At 41.1% G+C, this 12386-nt stretch overlaps 1 long non-coding RNA gene across 1 annotated transcript in view; it reads right to left on the bottom strand.

Annotated features, from left to right (window-relative positions):
* The window catches only part of LOC143785740 (uncharacterized), a 34973-nt gene extending 24130 nt beyond the window's left edge, over positions 1-10843 (bottom strand). Inside the window, exons 1-2 of the long non-coding RNA XR_013218070.1 lie at positions 10705-10843; positions 9294-9444 (exon numbers count right to left, since the gene is read on the bottom strand). This is a non-coding gene — a long non-coding RNA (uncharacterized LOC143785740). The remainder of the gene's footprint in view (positions 1-9293; positions 9445-10704) is intronic.
* Between the last annotated feature and the right edge of the window lie 1543 nt (positions 10844-12386).

The raw sequence follows: 12386 nt of genomic DNA, 5'->3' as shown, positions 1-12386 counted from the left end.
TCAATTTTTTCCTATTTTTCCTTTTAAAAAATAAAAAACTTGGGGCTAAAGCAACATTTTAGTTGTGAAATTGTAATTATTCTTTCTCCACCGCCCAATGGTATAAAATTCTATGAGGCACATGTGGTATCAACATGCTCACTGAAAATCTAGATAAATTCATTGGGGTGTGTTTAGTTTGTAAAATGAGGCCCATTATGGGGGGTTCTGATGTTTTGGCACCTCATGTGCTCTGCCAATGTAACATGGCACCCTCAAACGAGTCCAGTAAAATCTGAACTCCAATATGGCACTTTTTCCCTTCTGAGCTTTGCACTGTGCCTCAAAAGTAGTTTTCGACCACTTATGAGGCATTGGAATACTCAGGAGTAATCAAGTAACAAATTGTAAAGTTCAATTTCTCCTATTATCCCTTTTCATAATTAGAAACGTGGGGCCAAAGCTATATTTTAGTGGAAAAAGTGTTAATTTTCCATTTACTCAGCCTAATGTTATACAATTATGTGAATCGCCTACAGGTTGAAAATGTTCACTACACCACTAGATTAATTCTTCAAGAGGTGTCGTTCACAAAATGAAGTCATTTGTTGGGGTTACTGCTGTTTGCGCATGTCGCGGGCTCATCAAATATGACATTACATCCTCAATCCAATCCAAGCCAAAATTGAGCTCCAGAATTCCTTCCCTTCCGAGCCGTGCCGTGTGCCCAAACAGTAGTTTTCCACCATATATGGGGTATCGGTGTACTCAGGAGAAAGTGCACAACAAATTGTATGGTCCATTTCCTCCTGTTACCCTTGTGAAAATGAAAAATTTGGGGCTAAATCAACATCTTTGAGGGAAAAGGTAAAATTTTCATTTTTTCCTTCCACGTTGTTTTAATTCCTGTGAAGCACCAAAAGGGTTCATAATTACTTATGTGGTTTTGATAACTTTGAGGGGTGATCTTTTTAAAATGAGGCCACTTTTGGGTAGTTTCTGTCATGTAGGCCCCTCAAAGTCACTTCAAATATTATGTGGTCCATACAAAAATTGTTTTGTAAATTTTGTTGGAAAATTGAGAAATTGCTGATCAAGTCTGAACCCTTCTAACTTCCTAACAATATAATATTATGTTTAAACAATAATGCTGATGTAAAGTAGACATGTGGTAAATGTTCTTTATTAACTATTTTGTATGATATAACTATCTGACTTAAGGGCATAAAAATAAAAAATTGAGAAATTGAGAAATTTTCTCCAAAATGTCAATATTTTCACAAATAAACACACAAAATATCAACTAAAATTTACCAAAAACCGCTAAAGTACAATATGTTCCGAAAAAAAATCCTTACAATCACTGAGATATGTTGAAGCGCTACAGAGATATTACCTCATTAAGTGACACTCGTCAGAATTTTATTATAAAATTTAGCCGGCTAATCCATGCTCTACTTATAATGCAGTGATTGTAAATTCTGATGAGCTTACTGTGCTATATTCCTTAGAATGCACAGTGACAGTGCGCTCCATTGCCTGCTCTAAAGAGAAGTGACGAGCCACAATGAAAGTACATTGTCAGTGAAAATTGTAAGAAGACAATGCTGCGACCAGGGATTAGTCCAGTTTCTTAAACAGGGGTCACTGATGACGATTCAGTTAAAGGTGGGGAAAGCAGCTCTGGCAGTGACCTCAGCCTCTGACTCCTGATGATGTCCTGTGTGAATATCCCATTCCATCCTATGTTAGAAATGAAAATGTACCTGTAAAAATTGAATGCTATATGGATGATTCATATGGGATCCAATGTTTTTTGCACACTCGTAGACTTCACTATGCGAGTATTATCCGAAATACAGAAGACAGGTGCGTGCTGTAATCTTTTTCACCCGGATATTTGGTCTGTATTAGGCCATGTGCACACGTTCAGTATTTTTCGTGTTTTTTTCGCGTTTTTTCGCTATAAAAACGTGATAAAAACGCGAAAAAAACGCTTACATATGCCTCCTATTATTTACAGTGAATTCCGCATTTCTTGTGCAAATGTTGCATTTTTTTCCGTGAAAAAATTGCATCGTGGAAGAAAAAGCAACATGTTAATTAAAAATGCGGAATTGCGGGGATTCCGCACAACTAGAAATGCATTGATTTGCTTACTTTCCGCATGTGGCTGTGCACACCATGCGGGAAGTAAGCAGATCATGTGCGGTTGGTACCCAGGATGGAGGAGAGGAGACTCTCCTCCACGGACTGGGCACCATATAATTGGTAAAAAAAAGAATTAAAATAAAAAATAGTCATATACTCACCCTCTGATGGCCCCGGAGTCTTCCCGCCTCTCATCGGTGCATGCTGCCGCTTCCGTTCCTATAGATGGTGTGTGTGAAGGACCTGCGATGACGTCGCGGTCTTGTGATTGGTCGCGTGACCGCTCATGTGACCGCTCACGTGACCGCGACGTCATCGTAGGTCCTGCACACACACACCATCTATAGGAACGGACGCCGCTGAGGAGATCAGCTGTCTGCAGGTGAGTATAACCATTTTTTTTATTTTTTTTATTATTTTTAAACATTCTATCTTTTACTATAGATGCTGCATAGGCTGCATCTATAGTAAAAAGTTGGTCACACTTGTCAAACACTATGTTTGACAAGTGTGACCAACCTGTCAGTCAGTTTTCCAAGCGATGATACAGATCGCTTGGAAAACTTTAGCATTCTGCAAGCTAATTACGCTTGCAAAATGCTAAAAAAAAAATGCGAAAAAAACGGGAAAAAAACGCAAAAAAAGATTTCTTGCAGAAAATTTCCGGTTTTCTTCAGGAAATTTCTGCAAGAAATCCTGACGTGTGCACATACCCTTAGTCTGTAATCTGAATAGCTCAATTGCTTAACATTGCTCCTAGTGCTGTCTGTATGAGGTCAGGTTTATTTTCCAGCACTGGGACCTGTATATATAGTTGTGTAAACGTAGCCTGATAATAATAGTTGCAATAAAGTTTATTGTAACTTGTATTAGCAGCTGATCAATCAATAAAGACATTGGGAGATTGGAAAAAAGTTGTTTGCCCACCCCTGCTCCACATGGGGGGATGGGGTGGTGAAAAATCTTTATTGCAACCTACAAAAGTGGATGTGATAAGCTACAGATCACAGAAGGGAGCTCTGTGGGGGGCTTAACTCATACCTCATCTGCACAGCAGAATTAAACACAAGCTCAGTCCAAAGGGGGAGGGAAGGGTTAACCTTCACAGAAAGGTGAGGTGACAGCAGAGTACATGATGACCGTAGAAGAGCACTTTGAGAAGCACATAAAATGTCCCATCTATAGGCTGCCTGTAGTGGAGGTGAGGGGGCACTGGAGCCAGGATTCACTAGGAATACAAGTGTATTATATCCTAGCAGCCTGAGCTGCCAGGAAAAGACTCAGTGAGGTGTGGCTGCTGATAATTACCTGCTCTCCCTCAACATAAACTGCAGTCTGAGCAGTTATCTGACATTTAGGGGGTTATAGGTGAAAGGAGGCAGTGCTGGTGCAGGACCTAATCAGCACAGCACACACACAATGCCGCCTCCTAGGGGTTATCTCATACTCTATGGGGCTCCACTTAGAAGCTACTTTCCCATTATCAGTGCAATTTTTCCTCCTCCTGAACAGCCCCTGCGGAAGATTGAGCAGCTCTGCAAACAAGGAGCACAGCAGCCCTGCATCCACCAATGAGAAGATGGCGCTCATGGTGGGCGGAGCTGTTAGTCCCTTTCCTGACCTCTGGCTATCCCTGTCAGCGGGTCGGACCGAATCAGTCAGTGGGACGGATGTGGTCCGTGGGACACAGTTTGCCCAGGCATGATTTAGTACTTTTTTTTAGTAAGTCGAGTGGTGTGATTTTGCATCTATAAGGCATGTTTCAATAATTTCCGTGGTTCTCGCATACAGTATTGTTTATGTGGTCGTTCGTTTCTCACCCCAAAAGAGCTTTCATTTCAAATGACGAGAGAAAAAAATGCTAACAACGACTCTGATTCATGAAAGCTTTCCCACCAAAATTCTGTCATGAAAGCTTTGAAAAGCTGCCAAGCCTCAATTGTGCCGCGTTTTGACATCTTCATGCCATTTTGTCCTAGCTCCACAAAAATGGGCAGACCTGGGGCAGAACAGGGGCGTGGCGGGTGCAGGACACCAAATCTTGTCTAATTCATGACAAGGTATGTTTTTTCCTACCGCAGAAATCTTACTCCAGTGCCTGACTGTAATTAAATTTCTGACGTAGCACACAGAGGCGCACCCCAGTCGGCAAACACTCCAGCACGCCCTAGCATCACGATGGTGTTAACAATGCCAGTCTTGATGTATCTCAATCAATATTTCTACATTAGTATGCAATAAATACTCAATAAGAAAAGAGCAAGTTTTCTTTCATCATTCAGTCTCTGGGCATGTCAGGGCAAGGCTAGATAGCGTAGCTGTGACGTAGTCATGATGCATTTGATGTGGTAAAAAAAACGCTTGTAGTTGACTACATGCAGCTTTTGAAGAAAGAAGCAGACATGCTTAGATAATAGAATAAATTGGAGTCCGGCTCAACAGGACTGGATTTCCTTTTGTTTTATTTTTCAAAAGAAAATATAGTGCATTCAAAAGAAAAATTTACATGGTCGACATGACTCAGACATGAATAATGAGTAAGACTGCTTAATGCAATTTTTTCTATTATTTTTGATGTGATGCCAGGTTGAGGCCGGTGTCTGAGCCCCAGGTGGATGAGCATAGTGCAACTGGGTGAGCTGGAATCAAGTTTCTATATGCTTAAATAATATTAAATCATAAACGTATGATCCAACAGTGTTACTATCACAGTAGCAAATCAAAATTGTTACTTTTACCCTGATACACACACAGGCTTTATTATCTTGCTAGCCTTCATGGGTATTTTCTGTTAGTAACATAGTAACATAGTTAGCAAGGCCAAAAAAAGACATTTGTCCATCCAGTTCAGCCTATATTCCGTCAGAATAAATCCCTAGATCTACGTCCTTCTAAAGTACCTAATATCTGTAAGATACAATATTGTTACGCTCCAGGAAGACATCAAGGCCTCTCTTGAACTCCTTGACTGAGTTTGCCATCGCCATCTCCTCAGGCAAGGAATTCCAGATTCTCAGTGCCCTAACAGTAAAGAATCCTCTACTATGTTGGTGGAAAAACCTTCTCTCCTCCAGACTCAGAGAATGTCCCCTTGTAACTGTCACCTTCCTTGGAGAGATATTTGTATTGTCCCCTTATATACTTATACATGGTTATTAGATTGCTCCTCAGTCATCTTTTTTCTAGACTAAATAATCTTAATTTTGCTAATCTCTCTGGGTATTGTAGTTCCCCCATTCCCTTTATTAATTTTGTTGCCCTCCTTTGTACTCACTCTAGTGCCATTATATCCTTCCTGAGCAGCGGTGCCCAAAACTGGACACAGTACTCCATGTGCAGTCTAACCAGGGATTTGTACAGAGGCAGTATAATGTTCTCATAATGTGTATCCTGACCTCTTTTAATGCATCCTGTTTGCCTTGGCAGCCGCTGCCTGGCACTGGCTGCTCCAGGTAAGTTTATCATTAACTAGGATCCCCAAGTCCTTCTCCCTGTCAGATTTATCCAGTGGTCTCCCGTTCAGTGTGTAATGGTGATATTGATTCCTTCTTCCCATGTGTATAACCTTACATTTATCATTGTTAAACCGCATCTGCCACCTTTCAGCCCAAGTTTCCAACTTATCCAGATCCATCTGTAGCAGAATACTATCTTCTCTTGTATTGACTGCTTTACATAGTTTTGTATCATCTGCAAATATCGACATTTTACTGTGTAAACCTTCTGCCAGATCGTTAATAAATATGCTGAAGAGAATAGGTCCCAACACCGACCCCTGTGGTACCCCACTGGTCACAATGACCCAGTTAGAGAATATACCATTTATAAGCACCCTCTGCTTTCTATCACTAAGCCAGTTACTTACCCATTTACACACATTTTCCCCCAGACCAAGCATTCTCATTTTGTGTGCCAACCTCTTGTGTTGCACAGTATCAAACGCTTTGGAAAAATCAAGATATACCACATTCAATGACTCACCTTGGCCCAGCCTATAGCTTACCCCTTCATAAAAACTGATTAGTTTAGTTTGAGAGGAGCGATTCCTCATAAACCCATGCTCATATGGCGTTAAACAGTTATTCTCATTGAGATAATCCAGAATCACATCCCTCAGAAACCCTTCACATATTTTACCAACAATGGAGGTTAGATTTACTGGCTTATAATTTCCGGGTTCACTTTTAGACCCCTTTTTGAAAATTGGTACCATATTTGCTATGCGCCAGTCTTGTGGAACAGACCCCGTCGCTATAGAGTCCCTAAATATAAGAAATAATGGTTTGTCTAATACATTACTTAGTTCTCTTAGTACTCGTGGGTATACTTAGGCTTTCCCCTACATTGTGAGGCAGCGTTGCTTTTGCTTTTAATCTTTTTGTTATCATTTATATTCCCTTAATAGTTTTATGCTCTAAGTGTTTATCTTGCTTGCCTCCCTTCACAAGTGTGAATAGGTATGGTTGGCTACTTTTGATTTGCTACATGCTTAGATAATGTGAACCTTTACTCCATGACCCAAGTTTAATAAGGTCAATTTAATCAAAATTGAGCACGTGTGTGTGTGTGTGTTTGTGTGTATGTGTGTTTTTGTGTAGGGCTGCACCAGGAATTACAGGGCCCAATACTGTCAAACTTTTCGGGGTCCCTTTGAGACTCCACCTCCCCCGCTCATACCTTCCATAGTCCCACTGTCCACTCTTCGAAAAACTTAACTTCTGCACCACTTCTTCACTAACCACACCTTAACAGTTCTCATCGAACACCAGATTAAATACACAGCCATAATACATGGGAGAAATACCGCCAAACCATGACCAGACCACATATTACCACCACATAGTGACCAATATTACAATACTGATCATTAATTAAAAAAACACAATATTAATATTTCCATAGATGTCATTATACACAGGAGCTCTGTACATAGCATACAGTGTAAAGTGTCAGTGTACAGGTAATACAGTGATCACCAGTGACATTATACACAAGAGCTCTGTGTATAGTGTACAGGTAATGCAGGGATCACTAGTGACATTATACACAGGAGTTCTGTATATAGTGTATAGTGTACAGGTAATACAGTGATCACCAGTGACATTGTACACAGGAGCTCTGTATATAGTGTCAGTGTATAGGTAATACAGTGATCACCGGTGACATTATACATGGGAGCTCTGTACGTATTTTCAGGATACAGGTAATACAGTGATCACCGGTGACAATATACACAGGACCTCTGTATATAGTATACAATATATAGTGTCAGTGTACAGGTAACACATTGACAAACCAGTGACATCTCTAGTTGGCAACCTAACCATATAAATATGTCTAAAAAAGATATGGTTTCTGTATATATATATATATATATATATATATATATATATATATATATACATATAATACCAAAGAATGTACTTCAACTACCACTGGCAGGACCAAGAATCAAATTTTTCCTTAATTGTGGCAGAACCTTCATCATATGTGTAATAACATGAGAAACATGTAGGTTGCAATATGTGGGATGCATTACACGTCCACTTAGAAGGTGAATAGCCAAAAATATTTATGATGCACAGAATAAGAAAACACGCAGTCTCTCAGGTTCATCACAACATTTCCTAAACACCCACAAAAGTAATGTCGATTCTTTAAGGCTTAATGCTTTCGAAAAAATATCCCCACCTAAAAGGAGGAGATCGATTGCGAACCCTTCACAATTGTGAAGCATTTTGTTTATTTATATTGGACACAGGAACTCCAACTGCTATGAATATTAAATCAGATCTAATACATATCTGTTAATTCTCTTTGCTACTTTTCAAGGCTTTTTTTTGTTTGTTTTTATGTTTAACACTTGATAAAATTACCACATTAATGTGACGTGCCTGTTCGGCATTATAAAATGTAGTCTAAACAATACGGGATCATGCTATCAGAAGAACATGTTTGTTCAAAATGTGAAGTCTAGATCCCAGGAAAATTTCCATTTTAACTTTAATATGATTTAATAAATAGCTGTTTTTATCTTTTTGGATGTGTTGCTGGAATTTTTCTACTACATGGATCTTACAATAATAGAAACTGAAACCACGGAGTAAATGTCCAGAAAAAATAATGTATAAAAAATGGTTTCAGTTTATATCATTATATATTGGAGTTGATATTATTAGGTGTTATGTTTTCTGCTCTGATTACATGTTTCCTATATGGATTTTACACCAGTATTTGTAAGCCAATATCAGGAGTGGGTGAAAAATACAGAAGTGGTGACATGTTTCTATTAGGCTACGTTCACATTTGCGGTCAGCGCCGCAGCGTCGGGCGCCGCAGCGGCGCCGCATGCGTCATGCGCCCCTATATTTAACATGGGGGCGCATGGACATGCGTTGTGCGCCGCATGGCCGCAAGCGTTGGACGCAAGAAACGCTTCAAGTTGCATTTTTTTTGCGTCCAACTTTCGGCCAAAAAGGACGCATGCGGCGCAAAACGCAGCGTTTTAGCGTGCGTTTTGCCGCGTTTTTGTTTGCGTTGTGCGCTGCGGCGCCGACGCTGCGGCGCACAACGTAAATGTGAACGTAGCCTTATTCTTTTCCTCTGACTGTTCCACTCCAGGTTTCTGTTCACAAATACTGATGTAAAATACTGACCAAATACTGAACATTTGACCATGGCAGTATTCTGTATATGGGATGGTGGATAACTTTCTGATCACTGGAACCCCACCAATTCCGAGAACCAGGGCTCTGGAGAGTCAATGTGAATGGAGATATAGCTGATCATGTGCCCATCCACTCCATTCACATGGGCTCTTCAGAGCCCCAGTCCTCAGGATTGATGGTGGTCCCAATGGCCCCAGTGATCAGAAACTTATCCTCCATCCCAGTCCTAACCTAAAGCTCACAAATTGCAACTATTATTCATGTTAAAAATTGCTTGCTGGATAAAGTTTTTTTGTTCCATGCCTTTTACATGACAGTCTTGATCTATATAGAATATGCAACTTTTTTGTGGCATTTCCATAGAAATTGTACAACACAAAAATGTTGCACATAGCAATAATGCAGATTTGAGATTTTTTTCTATATTTACATAAAAATAAGTTATGGTTAAATAAAAGAAAAAAGTAATAACATAAAGTAAATCCAAACACTAACATAATGTTGTCATTTATCTGGAGGAATCAGACTTCTGAGCTTTCCGTTGCTAATAAGACTACTTGCTGCTTGTGGACGTCGCCTTCTTCAGACTCGCACTGTGGAGTTGCTCTAGAGAACGGAGGTTCTAATAGTCATATTCATACTCCCACTGCCGGAAAGCGGAAAGGAAAATACAATTATAAGCATTACCAAAAAAGTACATTTTCCAGCAAAGTACAGAATGCCTCATTAGAGTACGGAGGTCCATGTAACAGAAGATGAAAAGGGAGTTTATCATCACACAATGATTTATTGTTTAAATAAAGATTTTATGTCGAATGTACACTACGTGAAAAAAAAGTATTAGATCACATGTCTTAATCTATGAATTTCAGTTTTTCTTTCAGTCCCACTGATACTTATGTATAAAAAACACCCCCTTGCCATGCAGTCAGCCTTAATTTATACTTGTGCAACAATGTATCGTTCTACAGAACTAATGGATATCAGCATGATCCTGTGCGAAGATGCCGCCATTGTACCAAGTCAGTTCCTTAAATTTATTTTCTACTAATTATACCTTAATCAACTGTAATAAAATTGATAAATGAGAGCTCTTAGGAGCTGTAAGCAACTCAGACCACGTAAAGTTACAGAACAGGTTCAGTTAGTACTGAGTTACACAATGCAGAAAGGTTCTTGAGAACCCAACAGCTGCAGGGGCTAAACTTTCTCTCGCATTAATATCAGCACAAAACCTGTGCGCTTGGAGGGTTGCAAAATGGATTTCTAGACTGAGGAAACAGATATATAAAAACTTCCCGTTTCCTTCCTCAGGCAGGCGAGATACTTTCATCTTTGAGTTTGGTCCTGGACTGAACAAGAGAGAGCCCTTCATTCCGAACAGAAAAGTTAAATCCCTGGGGTAAGTGAGCCTTTAACGCGCCATTACTTTCTCTCCACGAAAGAAGGCTTTTTTTGGTCAGTGTTGGGAAACTAATTTCTCCAAACCAAGGCAGAACACGGATCGAAGACTTAAAATGCAAGACCTGATATAATTAGAACAATAAGAGTGGTCAATAACAGATACAGCTAAAATTTAAAAAATGTCAGGTTTGCCCAAAAGAGAATGTATTGATGCTGAGAGATGGAAAGGGTTTAACCGTGATCACAGCAGATAGATAGAGAAACATGACTATGGTGCACAGATTGCAGCATGGACAAGAACCTCTGAGAAACATGATCCCCTTATTAAAAGCAGTGACTAAGATGATGGAGTAAAACTCAGAGGAAGAAGAAATAGAGAAAGACAACCAGTGGCATGTGATCGGAGATCTCTCCACAGTCAGGCAGCTTCAACAAGTAACAAGTCCTAACATTTCCAATGCTGCACAGAATTTAAATGCTACACATGGTGCCCCCACAATACCGTATACATTTGACTCCTCTGATCACTTGACTCCTGTATGGACTTCACAAGTCACGCTGTGGCCTCCAGAGCAGGCATTCTCATATGCACCAACTAGTCCGCTTGACACCCCACTGGATTATACAGTAACAAATTACAATCCTGGATTACCATCCAGAGGATCTGACTGTTTCTCTACCAAAGGAAGAAGGAGGGAAGGAGGAGGGAGTGCAGCCAAAAGTTCACACACACACAGAGTTTAACTCCTAATGATCTTCCTGTACTCAGACTAAAAACATCCTCAACTCCTTAACGGCACACAGATCCTCATAGGCTTTCTGCAATTAATTTTAAGAAACAATGGAATGTGTGGGAAATAAAGTCTTCAGGAATGAAGCATGTAGTGATAGTTTGTATATAGAGAGACCCGGGAGTGATGTACTGCAGAATTGGGTTGTTTATTGAGGGTCTGAGAGGAGTGATTTATTGCAGTATGGAGCTTTATGCAGAGGGCCTGATGGCAGTGATGTACTGCAGGAGGAGATTGATGATAGAGGGGCTGAGAGGAGTGATGGCCTGCAGGACGGGACTGTATATATTGGGGCTGAGAGGAGTGATCTATTTCACGATGAAGCCATATATTGATGAGCTGAGAAAAGTGTTGTACTGCAGGAATGGACTGTATGTAGTGAAGCCGAGAAGAGTGATGTTCTTATTTGTGGATTAAGGTACCTTCACACGAAACGACTTTGTAACGATATCGCTAGCGATCCGTGACGTTGCAGCGTCCTGGCTAGCGATATCGTTTAGTTTGACACGCAGCAGCGATCAGGATCCTGCTGTGATGTCGCTGAATAAAGTTCAGAACTTTATTTGGTCGTCCGATCGCCGTGTATCGTTGTGTTTGACAGCAAAAGCAACAATACCAGCGATATTTTACACTGGTAACCAGGGTAAACATCGGGTTACTAAGCGCAGGGCCGCGCTTAGTAACCCGATGTTTACCCTGGTTACCAGTGTAAAATGTAAAAAAAACAAACAGTACATACTTACATTCGCATCCCCCGCTGTCTGCTTCCCACACTGACTGAGCGCCGCAAAGTGAAAGTGAAAGCACAGCACAGCGGTGACGTCACCGCTGTGCCCTGCTACTGCCGGCGCTCAGTCAGTGCAGGAAGCGGACGCCGGGGGACGCAAATGTAAGTATGTACTGTTTGTTTTTTTTACATTTTACACTGGTAACCAGGGTAAACATCGGGTTACTAAGCGCGGCCCTGCGCTTAGCAACCCGATGTTTACCCTGGTTACCCAGGGACCTCGGCATCGTTGGTCGCTGGAGAGCGGTCTGTGTGACAGCTCTCCAGCGATCAAACAGCGACGCTGCAGCGATCGGCATCGTTGTCGCTATCGCTGCAGCGTCGTTTCGTGTGAAGGTACCTTTAAGCGACGCTGCAGCGACAGCGACAATGATGCCGATCGCTGCAGCGTCGCTGTTTAGTCGCTGTGTGGTCCCTGGAGAGCTGTCACACAGACCGCTCTCCAGTGACCAACGATGCAGAAGTCCCCGGGTAACCAGGGTAAACATCGGGTTGCTAAGCGCAGGGCCGCGCTTAGTAACCCGATGTTTACCCTGGTTACCAGCGTAAGATGTAAAAAAAACAAACAGTACATACTTACATTCGCGTCCCCCGGCATCCGCTTCC

This window comes from Ranitomeya variabilis, chromosome 7 (genome assembly GCF_051348905.1).
Source record: "Ranitomeya variabilis isolate aRanVar5 chromosome 7, aRanVar5.hap1, whole genome shotgun sequence".
Classification (NCBI taxonomy): Eukaryota; Metazoa; Chordata; class Amphibia; order Anura; family Dendrobatidae; genus Ranitomeya; species Ranitomeya variabilis.
Note: the sequence above shows the minus strand (reverse complement) of the source record. Positions and strands in the feature narration are given on the sequence as shown.